The sequence below is a fragment of the Biomphalaria glabrata genome, chromosome 14, assembly GCF_947242115.1.
Source record: "Biomphalaria glabrata chromosome 14, xgBioGlab47.1, whole genome shotgun sequence".
NCBI classification, from domain to species: Eukaryota; Metazoa; Mollusca; class Gastropoda; family Planorbidae; genus Biomphalaria; species Biomphalaria glabrata.
In genome coordinates this window covers 7,997,325-8,011,770 of record NC_074724.1, presented here as the reverse complement: position 1 = coordinate 8,011,770, position 14,446 = coordinate 7,997,325, and the positions used below count along the sequence as shown (strand labels likewise).

General features: G+C 36.6%; 2 long non-coding RNA genes across 2 annotated transcripts; one reads left to right on the top strand and one right to left on the bottom strand.

Annotated features, from left to right (window-relative positions):
• The first annotated feature begins 692 nt into the window (after positions 1–692).
• Positions 693–3,281, top strand: LOC106079769 (uncharacterized). Its single transcript, XR_001220075.2, has 3 exons — positions 693–766; positions 1,500–1,641; positions 3,179–3,281. It is a non-coding gene; the product is annotated as an uncharacterized LOC106079769 (long non-coding RNA).
• A 4,583-nt stretch (positions 3,282–7,864) lies between these two features.
• Positions 7,865–9,243, bottom strand: LOC129922659 (uncharacterized). Its single transcript, XR_008774574.1, has 3 exons — positions 9,107–9,243; positions 8,309–8,493; positions 7,865–8,190 (listed from the first exon to the last, which is right to left on the bottom strand). It is a non-coding gene; the product is annotated as an uncharacterized LOC129922659 (long non-coding RNA).
• Between the last annotated feature and the right edge of the window lie 5,203 nt (positions 9,244–14,446).

The following is a 14,446-nucleotide window of genomic DNA, read 5'->3' as shown; positions in this document are numbered from 1 at the left end:
TAAAGTAATTCTGCCAAAGAAAAGTTTATATTGTTTTTTTAGAACAATCAATACATTTGACTTTATTTTCTGTCCAGTCTTTTATCTGCAGTTTAATGGATCTTATTAGTCAAAAGAAGAAAAAGAAGAAGGCCCGGTGGCAGAGTTGTAAAGCACTTGGCTTCCTGACGGAGGTTTCCGAGTTCGAAACATGGTGAAGAGTGTAATTTTTAATTTCGGGATCTATGGGCGCCTCTTAGTCTACCAAGCTCTAATTGGTACCTGAAATTAGTTGGGGAAAAGTAAAGGCGGTTGGTCGTCGTGCTGGCCACATGGTACCCTCGTTAACAATGAGACACAGAAAAAGATGACCTTTATTCCATTTGCCATATACATCGCAGGGTCTGAAACCGGAATCTTACTTACTAATTATTAGTAAAAAAAATATTTAAGGTTTCCTAAAATTGGGCGACGACTTAGAAAATATTTGAGAAACACTTCTCTTCAATAATTAAAAAAGGCATATTTCTAAATTTATTGTGTGATAAAGTACATCCTGGAGTGTGACATTCTTTTCCGAACAAAACAAGGTACGTAGTAAACAAATAGAAACATTAATTGCCTTCAAATTTTATTGCCAAATCAAGAGTGAATTTATGAAATGTTATGTATATATTAGCATTTAATTTTTATGTCTCACTATAAAATATACAGTTTGTTTCCATTAGTTTGACATCATCCCAAGACTCCGAAACCTTTCTGAAGAAAAAAAAAGATCAAAACTTAGGTAAGTTTACATGTTTGAGTAAGACAAGGCTGCCTACTTTCACCAAACTCTCTTAAATATTCACTTTAAAAGGATAATGGAAGATGCTCTCGAGGGCTATGAAGGTACTGTTAGCATTGGAGGAAGAAGAATTACTAACTTGCGCTTCGCAGATGACATTGATGGCCTAGCAGGGACAGAAGAAGAACTAGCTGACCTGGTGATGCGCATTGACAAGACTTTCGCAGCAAATGGCATGCAAATAAATGCTGAAAAAACAAATTATGGCCAATAGCCATCAGGGCTTTAAAAGAGGCTTTAGTATTGGAGGTGAAAAACTGACTAGTGTTATGTTAACAGCTTCAAATACCTCGGAGCTATTGTCTCAGATGAGGGAACAAACCCAAACTATAAGCCAGAATAGCAGCAGCCCTTCCAAAACTTAAAATAATTTGGAAAGACTAAGGCTTAGCCCTCGGCTCCAAAATCAGACTGGTCAAATTTCTATATGCTTGCGAGTTTTTGGGCCAACACCAGATGTCTTATCTTTTGGCAATAATAAGGCAAACATGGTAAAAAAAATTCTTTTCCAGACAGATGATGTAAAGTTCATTTGTTTCTGTGGCCTTCGGTTTACGAGAGTGTCATGTGGGTATCACAAAAAAATATAACTTTTTATGATATAAATATACAAATATAATAATTATGGAGCAAACATTCCGTCAAATAATGTTTTTTTTTTGTTCTATTTTAGAAAATGATAAATCTCATCTACTTGGTGATCTGTATGGCTTTCCTGATCCTAATGGCTGAAGTCAGCTGGGCACTTCCATTAGATGAGGAAGAATTTTTGAGAGAGAAGAGGATTGATCCCAAGTTGCTTGAATCACTGCTTGGTACATTAGTTAAATTATAATTTATCATTATATTAATCATTCCAACTTTTTCTTTCTTTGCAAGCAAACACATTACATTCACCTTTCCCGTTAGAGCAACATACATGATCTATCGACAGTCTTTCTCCACTAGTTTCTGACTTGGATAGAATCTTTTTCAGTGACACGCCCGCCTATTTTTTATATTTTTTTGTCTTCCCAAGTTCCCATAGCTATCTCCGTCTGCCTCTTTCTCTTTTTTCTGGTACTGTTCCATGAAGGAAGGTCTTTGTAAGCCATTAAGTTTTTTATTTTTTTATTTTGACAATGGTTAGCAAGTCATCGTGGGATCAAAATGCCATTCTATTACATACAATCATTATAAAAGTTTTAGTATTTATATTATTTATATATAGTAGGTACACCCTTGCGACTACCAATTCACTATTGTAAATGCATTCCTTATATAAATAAAATCGTGTATGTTCAATGTTTAATTTTATTTTATAAGTTAGATTTTAAATTATTAAATAAAAAAAGTTGAAGTGTATTTTATCATTTTTTTTTAGTTTATAAACTAAAGTTTATTTTAATTTCATTTCATAATCTCATTTTTGTGTGATTTCGGAGTTACACATTATCTCTTGAGGCTAGAAACCAAAACATAATTGTCTTTCCCTTTTTTGTTTTATATTAACTCCTATATTATTTCAACAGTACATCAAGTATTTACTCTTTATTAACTAGACATTGAACAAAGTGATTGACATTTTTAATACAGGAGAGCTCTTTCACTCGCTATTTCTTGAACAGCTTTTGAATTTCGTAGTTCATTATGAAACATAACGTAATTAGACAGCCCCCCCCCTCTCTCTCTCTCTATATATATATATATATGTCTCTCAGTGTCTCTAAGCTTCTCTCTTTCTCTATCTCTTTCGCTGTCTCTTTTTTTCTCAATGTCTCTCTATCTCTCCGTTACCTCTTTCCTCTCACTCACTCTTTCTGTCTCAATGCTTCTCTACTATCTCTGTCTCTCTCAATGTCTTTCATTCTCTCAATCTCTATTTCTCTCTCTCTCTCTCTCTCTCTATCTATTGTTATGACATGATTAGAATTTAGTATTTGTTTCGGGAATAAGGGGAAAGTTTTACTTAGTGACAAGTGACGTGACGGATCTTTAAAAAACAAGAACTCTCTAGGCGACGATTTAGAATCAAGACGTTTTCTTATTTACAGTAAGAATAAGAAGAATTCTAGAGACGGCTAGTAATAGACGACATCGGACGGTTCCCATATTGAGTATTAAAAGTGTTTGTTGTTTTAACACCAGCGTCGACTTTATTTATCGTTTGTTGGCCTTTCGTCGGTGTTCTCTGTTCCAGTATTGAGTTCGGTTTTTAACTCCAAATGGACTTAGTTACATTTTCAAGTACTAAACACCGCAAAAGAGCATAACACTATCTATCTATCTATCTATCTATCTATCTATCTATCTATCTATAATATTTTGTGTGATAATATTATTTTCTTTTAATCGTTATCTTTATTTTCCCAGGATAATATAACAAGTTATGACTACCAATACAATGAGTATATGCAAGGCTATAGGCTATTGTGATGGTCTATGAATTTGCAGTAAAATAAAAGTCATACATACATACTTGTTTTTTTTTTTTTTTTATTTTATTTAGAATAGAATATTTAGAAATATTTTAGGATTTAGAATATTTTTCTTATCAATTGAATATATCGTACCAAAAATTAAAAAAAAAAAGCTATCATAACGGATATTAAAAAACACATGCATAATACAAAAATAATAACTTTTTCGTCCGCTCTGTGGCATTTTATGTCTCGAGAGACGATCTTTTCCCTTTGCAACTTCTTGTGTGACTAAAGAGGCCAATCCTTGAAACACAGCTGCGATCGCAGGTTGGGCATATTTAATCACCAGGCGCCGTTGCATTTTCACCCTTCTTTCTGCTTCTGTTGTGTATGACATCTGCAATCCGTGAACCTTCATTTATGCTCTCTCTCCATGTGGATCTGTCCAGTGCCACCTCTTTCCAGTTGCCAGTGTCGATTTTGAAGAGCTTCATGTCGCGTTTACATACATCCGTATAACGTAAAAGTGGGCTATTACACATATAAAATATACCTTTGTAGAACGCATGCAAAATGCATGCAAATTTTATAGAACACAAATCTACAATGCAAGTATAATGATACCATTGCTCAAAAAAAACAACATAAAAACAGAAGTAAGACCTATACAAAAGCTGCAGCTATTCAATATTTATATTATAAACATAAAAGCTGTTATATATTTCGCCAATCCTTACACACAATACAGAGAGAGAGAGAGAGAGAGAGAGAGAAATACTGGCAACAAATATCAAGGTTTGCCAGATAGCTGACCAAAGTAAGAGGAAAAAAAACAACTCTAAATGTGACTTAACTTGAAGTACCATGTATTTGATGAAATACACCAAAGCTAGCCGACTCGCAGCGTAGCATACGCCGCTATTTAGTGACGGGTGAACGGGAAGTATCTGAGAAATCGCTACAATTTCAGCCTCGCCACCATAAAAGTTAAAAAGCCGGAAGAATTCATGTGGGCAGCGTATTGTCGAGCAGAGTGTATGACTGTGCCTCCGTAAGAACAACGGTCAGGGCGTATCCATAGTTATCCCAATGTTCGCAAACAAAGCTTACAGTCATTTTACGAAGTTGGAGAGCAACAGTTTCGTCGATGACATTTTTCCAGAAATATGAGACTGATAAAAATAAACAATTACCTGATGCAGTCAGATTGTAGGAATTTCTATTACATTGAAAGACCTGTTGACTCCACGAAATATATGTGAAGAGGTGGCCATGGTATACTGATAAGATTAGTTGTCTCCCCCTTTATTTTTTTCTAAGCCGCGCCCTATGTCGCCGCGATAGTTACGTGGAGTTACTCTAGTCCGACTTGCAGAAATAAAAGAGTTATCTTTCCATGACTTTTACATCGAGGGTTAAAGAGGTGTCGTGCATGTGTGGTGTCCCGCATTGTTGGGTGACGTAGACAATTATATACACATATATGATCGTTTAAGGGGATCTATACTAATTTGTTAACTATGATTAAAATATGTGTATAACTATGCGACATTTCGCACTAGATTATCTATAGAACTGTATAGAACTAAAAAATTGCAGTCTTACCAGGTTTCAAAACCGGGATTCCTGGTTCGGAAACCAAGCGCTTTACCGCTCAATTACAGCACCTCCCTTTTAATTTAATTGCATTTTTAAGAATGAGATAATAGAAGTCTTTGAAATGAAATAAAAATAGAATAAGAAAAATAAGAAAATATACTTGATGTATTAGAAGAAGTCATGTTAAGACTTGAATTACATTGATATTTATAAGATACAAAACTTTTTGCAAGCTCTCCGGGCCCCCAAATAATGGCGATTTACTAGCCACGTCCCTGTCACATACAAATTGACAGGACATCAGAAATACATCAAAGAAAGTCTGTTTTGAGCACAAGTTCTAGACGTGGGCGAAACCTTGTTATCTTCTTCCTAATGTCAACTTCCTTTCTAGTCTAGTCTCTAACAGTGCAATTTTTTTGTGACATGAATTTCATTACTGCCACATAGAAGAGTTGTCAGAAGAATTTAGAACCTGAAAATTGTATTTAGGAAAGGTATGTGGACATATGTAACAGTGTAAAAATTTTAAATTCACAAAAATGTATACAGGTACAAACCTATAAGCTGTGATGAACCATGAATGCAATGTTGTAAGTTTCGTTCTTATCAGATAGAGTAGATCTTGTTTTTACAATTAACACACAAAAAAGTTTTTATTTTATGATAGCTAATCACCCTAATGCAATTTATTGTTCAATTTATGCATTATGCAACGTTGGATTAGCTCTATTGCCAGTTAGACAAACATTCCATTTTGAATTGTTAGGAATGTATAAATGTTCCCTTGTGGTCTATAGGGCAGATGATGTAAAGGTCATCTGTTTCTGTGGCCTACGGTTTACGTGGGTGTCTTGTAGACAGCACAACGACCAACCGCCTTTACGTTTCCCCAACTAATGTCAGATACCCATTATGGCTGTGTGGTGTCTAAAGATCCCGAAATTAAAATCACAGTCTTCCCCAGGATTCGAACCCGGGACCCTCGGTTTGGAAGCCAAACGCTTTACCTCTCAGCCATCACGCCTCCATAGGAATGTATGAATCATATCAAATTATTCATTGCTCACAGCGAGATATTTTCATTAAGCGTGGGAAGCGTGGTCGAGAGGCCAAGTGTGATTGAACTTGGCTTGACTACCTAGTAGGGGGCTCAAGGTTCGACACCCGACTCGGGCAGAAATGTGTTTACTGAGCGCCTAAAGGCAGCTCGGAAAACCAACTCCTAGATACCCCCTCCCCCCGACTGGTCCACAAATGAGATTGGACCAAAAGCGCTCTGAGCATGCTATAAGCATATGAATATAAGCATGAAAGTAGCGCTATATAAAAGCTATAATAATAATAACAATATGAATGAGGAGATATCTACATTGCATTTTACATATTGTTTTGTCATTTGGCAAAAAAAATAGTTGAAAACGAAAGATATTTTTTTTTATTTATGTGTTTTAGTGGGGATTGGTCTAATAATAAGCTACCAATTACATTTTTGTAAAAGAAAGGAATTATTTATATTGTTAAGCACTTCCGCTGTGTCAAATACTTGAAATGCAAAAAAAAAATCCAATTGGAGGTAACACTGAACGAAACCGGCGAAAGGCTAAACAATCAATTTAAGAAGTCCTCTGGTGTTGAACAACCCAAGTCTCTAAGGGAGGACCAATCCTTCCTGTCTTGTTACCAATTGGAGTTCATCTCAGGTGTTAACAACAAAACAAGTTTAATACCAATGAAGGGAACTGTCGAATGTCATCTACTTATAGCCGTCTATATAATCCTTTTTTTTTCTACGTCGATAAGAAAAGCGTCTTGTTTATATCGTCTCCTAGAGAGTTCTTACTTTTTAAAGTTCTATCACGTCATCGTCACTAAGTAAAAACTTTCCCCCTATTCCCGAAACATATTCCTGGTCGTGCGGTTTGCGCGCTGGACTGTCGTTCAGATTTATCGATGGTCCAGGGTTCAAACCCCGCCCGCTCCCATCCCCCGCCGTCCTGCGGGAGGTTTGGACTAGGAAGTAATTATCTTCAACTCTGAAGGAACATCCGAAACATGTAAAACACTTTACAAACACCTAATTCCTTATCATGTCATATGATATGATAAGATAAGATTACCGATGAATTACATGATCATTTCATCTCATTCAATAGACCAAGCTCACATTGAACCATATCTAAAGATAACGGAGATTTACGCGTTGAACTACATGATGCCAAGGACGCTAAAATGAACTTTAACTTTGCCAATTAAATAATATCTACAGACGTAATTGTTTCGAATATTTAATTCTGCAGTGCTAAATAGTGCACAGAAAAATTATTTAACTTAAACAAAAATTTAGCTTAGAAACATTTCCTTCATTTTGTACAACTGAGACACATTTCTGATTCTATGTAGTTTAGTTTTTTTTTCTTTCAATATTAAGATTGCCATACCAGGTAGTGAAATTTTTAAAAATTCAAAATTTGGAATATGTGAGAGTGATAAAACATAGCCTAGATCTTTTCGCTAACATTTAATTAGGACATTTCTCTAAGTAATCGTAGTCTTCGCTGCCCTATTTAGCTGATGTAATCAGCAAGTAAGTAAAGTAATCAGTATTTGCAGTAAAATTTAATTTATCTTATCTTATATAATACAGACGTTACTTCAAAAAAGAAGATGATTACGTCCTACGCGTCATGCATTTAGTCATGCATATTAACCAATGACTTTATTGTCTAGGATAGTACCAAGGTATTTGAAAGTCTGCACTATTGCAATGGCCTGTCGAGCTACAGGAACATTATCATTTACCATCTTTTCCCTACGAAAATCGAGTATCATTTCTTTTTGTTTTTTTTTGACATTTAATCTTTCCAAAAAAAGGTACTGTCAATGACCCGATTCTCCCCCTTTCGTTACTACCTCATTTTACTTATTGACAACACATGTCACAACATTCATGACTACATAATAAATACTCATAAACTCAAACTCTATAATTAAAACAAATATTTAATATTCTAATAAAAACCTAAGACTAGTGGCTTCAATATTATATACAAATAAAACTACTGTATCTGTTAACATAATAAACAATAAAGACATAATCAACAAAAACAGAAATCAATCACCCATGCCAATCAGACCACCACTGCTACTCCATCCTCCATGCACTGGTCCCAGCACCGCAGACTGCATTAGAGTTCAGTACCGCTGTCCATGTCATCTGATGCCAATTACTGCATGTCGTTCATTGTCTTGCTTTCTGGTCTTCGCCAGTGTCACTAACATCTATTCTGTGTCTCTACGCTTCGACTGTCACATACTCAAGACTGCTACTCAGATTGTCAGACTGTCACTAAGACTGTCACTCTAAAATAAACAAATAACCAAAATATCGCTAACTACTAGCTAAAACGCCATTCAATTTATTCATAATCAACTAACACCTAATGCTAGATATATAACTAATTAAAACATTTCTTCTTACCCTGGTCCCTAAGTATTAATTCCTCCATGTTGTATCTGGTAAACAACTCACACCTCTTGGAGCCAAGATCTTGAGCCAGCCTCGGCGACTTGCTCCCAATGTTTGTATGTGTCGTTTGTCAGAGTTCAAATATATATACTGCTTGTCTCTTGTTATTGTTTCTTGACTTGGCTCACTTGGGGTTTCTTGAATATTAAATAATACTTGCTTGATTCTTTCTTGGTTACTCAATTATAATTCATTAATACTTGCTTAACTCAAATACGAACACTTAATAAGTTAATATACATCAACGCTAACTCCTTATATTCATAAATATCGATAATACTACTTAATAAAGCACACAATTATATCACTCTTATGAAATAGTAATACACAAAACACCAGTCCATCAACTTATAAATATATAAATGCATAAATACCAGTCCATCAACTTATAAGTATATAAATGCATAAATACCAGTCCATCAACTTATAAATATATAAATGCATAAATACCAGGCCATCAACTTATAAGTATATAAATGCATAAATACCAGTCCAGGAAGTAAACGTCCAACCTTCCTGAACCGGGAGCAAGACCTTACTGACTTAACACATTCTCTCGCACATTCAATGAAGACAATCACTCAGTTCACAACACGTGCAGCACTTTGCATTCATTACAAGGGGGATATAACAATCATACCAAAATATTAAACTAACAATCATTCTCGCCATACCTCCCCATGACAATTTATTCATAATCAACTAACATCTAACGCTAGACATATAACTAATTAAAACATTTCTTCTTACCCTGGTCCCTAAGTATTAACTCCTCCATGTTGTCTCTGTTAAACAACTCACACCTCTTAGAGCCAAGATCTCGAGCCAGCCTCGGCGACTTGCTCCCAATGTCTGTATGTGTCGTTCCCCCAAAAAACGTCTAGCGCACGACACACGCCCCTGCTAACACTACATGGCTCTGTGTCCCGACTGCCCCAAAACACTACTCTATATAGACTAACGCTTCTAAATCTTCTGTGTCTGTCCCACCTGTTAAACTAGGAACGCTACAATTAATAAACAACGCCAACACTCTAGTACCAGATTCATGAGTGAATTTATTTACACACTATGTAAACACACATGACACATAACATTCCAACATTCAGTCCCTTAGTCAAGGGGAATCATTCAAGTTACTCATATAAACAATGTCAACACCACCTACGGGTATCGAGTCGCCCTACAAGCTATACGTCATGTTTGTCGGTGAGCCGTGAAAACACCTTACAATATAATTAACCTTGCTCACACATACACACATATCTGTGACAAGTACTAGCTAATTGGCTATACAGTAAAAACAAATGTTTAACCGTTATAATTTTTTTCAAAATAAAATCATCTGAAAATTATCTTTGACTTAAATCACAATCGCAGTGTTTCCTATTATATATCAGTATCAATAGACTTACAGGAACTACTTTGCGCACCGTCTTTTGTAGCTACGAAGTTCCAGTCGTTATGCCAATGTAAATTGATTAGCTTAGCGGTTAATTGATTTAATTGTGCAAAGCTTACCGGAGAGACTTCTTGCAATAATGATGCATAACAAGAAATAAGTCTGTAATATAAAGCACAAAGTAAGGCATAAGTATGTATTGTTACAAATGACAGTGATAGGTAGAGGTCAACGTATGACCCCGGCGAGATAACACAGCAGCGGGTGTTCGATGGAATGTACATGTATCAACAAAGACAGGATGTGACGTGTCCTTTCGTGTTATTCCAGAAGGTACTAGCAATGTCCAGTGACAGATAGAGGTCACAACTTGTGACCCCGGCAAGATGACACTGCAGCCGATGTTTTCTGGAATCTACATGTATAAACAAAGACAGGATGTGACGTTTCCTCACGTGTTATTCCAGAGGATACTAGCCGTGTTTGTGCAACTTTGGACAAGCGATTAGGGACTCTATATAAGCCAGAGAGTTAATGTGACAGTGAGTCGTATGGAGTCGTGAGTGAGCCGTTACAGTCGATACAGACGATGTAAGACGTGTGCGGCTCTGTGGAAGAGAAATGTGTACGACTCGATGCAAGTTAACTAGGGTAGACTTAACTGGAGTGGACTACTGTCGTTAAAGTCTATACAGCGAACTACAGTGGACTTGAACCGTTACAGTCGATACAGTCGATGTAAGACGTGTGCGGCTCTGATTCGGTAGACTTGAGTACGACTTGGTTCAGCTTTAGGAGGCCTGGAGCGACACTGGGAAGTGTGTCGTTGGTCTGTTCTGTGGAATACGGCTCGATGCAAGTTGACAAGAGATGAATTGCAACGAAGTGAAGAGATGAATTGCAAAGAAATATAGCTAACTGTAAACTGACAGATATTGTACAGTCTTCTACGCTACATGTTACATTGACGAATTGTTAGGGTTAATAGTCATTAAAGTTATATGAAACTGAAAGTTGAGTCGTCAAGTTGTTTGCAGTGTTTTTATTTGTGTGCCAACTAATACATCTAGCCAGAAGATTCAGAAATACGTAACAGTATGTATGTATGTATGTATGTATGTATGTATGTATGTATGTATGTATGTATGTATGTATGTATGTATGTATGTATATATGATATATATGTATGTATGTATGTATGTATGCATGTATGTATATATGTATGTATGTATGTATGTATGTATGTATGTATGTATGCATGTATGTATGTATGTATGTATGTATTTATTTATTTATGTATGTATGTATGTCTAGAATACAAATCAAAACCGTTTGATCAATCTTGAAACAACTTATCATAAATGTTTCTTAGATCATGGCGAACACCGTAGTGTACGAATAATGTCCCTCCCATAACCAGAGGGTCATAAAAAAATAATAATACACCCAATTTTATTTCTATTAAAGAATGAAACTTTTTTAACAAATCATGTAATTTCTCAGTATTTTATATTTGACATAAATAAACTTTTTTCACACTCTACTTTTATTTTCGTGGCAAAATAACAAAAAAAGTTACCTTCACATTTTCCAAGTTTGACATAGATAGAAGTCCAATTCAGTAGATCTGTAATACCCAAACTAAGGCCCCGCTAGTCATATCCGACTACCTTCATAATTTAGTCATTGACTTAAAAATTAATACTTTTTTTAAAGTACATGTCTATTTTCTTTAAGTCACTTCAATCATCGCCAACAATGATAAGACGAGACACAACAAGAGAAAGTGCATTCACTACTAAAGTGCATCAAAGAATTATAAAACGCGTTCGAAAGCTCTTCTAGATATTAACTTGTTAACTTGGACATCAGCAAAGATGAATTGAGAGGGTCTGAGAAGCGATGCGGGTAAATGTGGTGACGACATGTTGCAAGCGTCTGGAGGTCATGAAAAAATAAATAACAAACCAACAAAAAATTGTTTATTAGTCCAAGAACGAATAACAAAATATAGTAAGCGTTTTGCTAAACGAAAAACAAAATAATTGAAAAATAATTATAACTTAATCTACAATGTAAAATTCTTGATCCTGACCACTCATTCATAGTCACTAGTTCTCCCAGTTGCTGTGGACGATAACATACGAAAATTTAACCTTGTTCTACTTAACTTATGCTCAGGACAACTCAGCCATTTTGAAGATAGAAACCGCAGTAATTTACCATATTTACCAAAAAGATATAATTCGTAATTCCAGTAAAGTATTCCTTTGAAAACCGACAATAATTAATCTTTTCTATACAGCAACCATATGTAGTCTAATTCTCCATCACCTGCGGGTATGATAATACTTCACTGGCACAAAGACATAGACTGATTAAAAAAAGCATAGTATATCACTCAAACACAGTTACCATCTATTGAAGAGCTTTTTCATGAAAGACAACCTACACCCATTAAACCACTGTTACATCAGATCTGGATGAAGTCGTCTTCTCCTTTCCATTATGACTAAATAGAAAAAATTTAAAAACTTATCCCACTTTTAGTCAGAGTGTTACAGGGCCATTTGTCGTCATCGAGACGTACATCGAAGTCTTGGGTGTATGGGGTATCTAGGAGGGGTAGCACCTCTCGTGCACAGACAGACCTATCACTCTTGGTCCGCACTCGGTACCCAACTCTCACCTGTGGCTCCCAGAAGCTGTAGTAAGCGCAGCGGCCACACCCCGGAAATGTCTTTGTCTGGCCGGCTAAACCATGTAGAGGGTATCTGACGTGTCTGTGACACTCAGCACACTTAGGTTCTGTCTACTTCATAAAGCGCTGGTTGTGAGTGTGCATGTGTTTCGTGTGTGAATGCTGTTTGAATTTGCATCTATATTGTTATGTTGCTGTAGTTACGCTGAGGTGGTCAATTGTAGTCAAAATGAAATTCCATTTGTTTGGATCAATAAAAAATTATCTTATGTTTAAACGTCGTTAGTACAAAGTTATAATTTCTTCCGCTTTAACATTTATTAATACATTTGTTTCGTGCGTAACTTTCTTTCGTTCCAATTTTTTAATGTATGTCTTCACAGATTTAGATCTTAAATCCAATTCACCTTTAGGTGTAGATTAAGATCTTAAATCCAATTCACCTCTAGGTGTAGATTTAGATCTTAAATCCAAAGCACCTCTAGGTGTAGATTTAGATCTTAAATCCAATTCACCTCTAGGTGAAGATTTAGACCTTAAATCCAATTCACCTCTAGGTGTAGATTTAGATCTTAAATCCAATTCACCTCTAGGTGTAGATTTAGATCTTAAATCCAATTCACCTCTAGTTGTAGATAAGTGTAGAGTGAGGAATTATCCATAGATCAGTGTGATTATCAAATGTGTTTTTACATCTGTATGAAAAAAGCGCCCGTGTGTGTGTGTGCGTGTGTGTGTGTGTGTGTGTAGAAAATGACTACAGTTTGAAATGAAAAGTCTGTTGTTATCTCATGTTATATATTGCAGACGTTATTTCGAAAAAGAAGATAGATTATTGCATCGATAGATTCTGGAAGAGAAGGCTATGGAGCCTACATTGACTTTCTTGGCTCTGACTCAGTCAAAATATTTAAACCATGTGGTAGTGTTTGCAGTTTTGATGCGAAGGCCATGGCATTCTGTGAAGACTTAAAAGTCATTGACTTTCAACTCGGCGAGGGAAATTTTAAGTGCAACACAGATTGTTGTGGTCACTGACTTAAAACCTGCTTTGCAAAGTCCTGGACTATAAAAAAAAAAGTAACGTTCCCCTTTCAGACCTTGTGGTCTGTAGGGCAGATGATGTAAAGGTCATCTGTTTCTGTGGCCTACGGTTTACGAGGGTGTCATGTGGCCAGCACAACGACCAACCACCTTTACTTATCCCCAACTAACGTTAGGTACCCATTAGAACTGGGTGGACTCAGAAGCGCCCAAAGATCCTGAAATTAAAAATCCCAGTCTTCACCAGGGTTCGAACCCCGGACTCCGGTTCTGTAGCCTAGCGCTTTACCGCTCAGCCACCGCGCCTCCTGGACTATACCCCCCCCCCAATATTGACACTGTCATCATGACTTCACACAACATAAAGCAATGCTATAATAACCTTGTAATAATGCAGTGAATAACCAGTCACATAGATGTGACTGGCACACTCTGGCAACACTATTGCAGACTCCTTGGCCCACCAGGGAGGGTAAATTCCACCCACTGAACAGGATGTAAGTTTTCATCATGCTCTGGCTATAATTAAAAAAAAAAGAAATGTAAAAGTGGTTTGAGTGCTGGGGCAAGTCCCAAAAAGCCCGTGGAGTCTGGGAGCACATGAGGCGCCCTGACCGCACTTTCCCATGGTGGAGGCTGTCCAGGCCTGAACAAGCTATTATAGCACAGTGCAGGACTGGAAACTGTCTGGTTGGCTCATATTTCTCACAGCTATAGCCAAATTTTAACTCACGGTGCTGCCGCTGCGGGGAAAAAGAGGAAACCGTGTCTCATATTCTTTTTGACTGCCCCAGACATGCTGATCTCCGTCTCGACAGGTCTGGGAAGCCAGAAATTCTCGACCTGTATGGTGAGATGTTTGCACTACAAAAGAAAGCAGGGTTTCTACAGGGCTTTTGCAAGAGAGGATTTGAGCCTCTCAAGCCCTCACTCAAATGGAGTT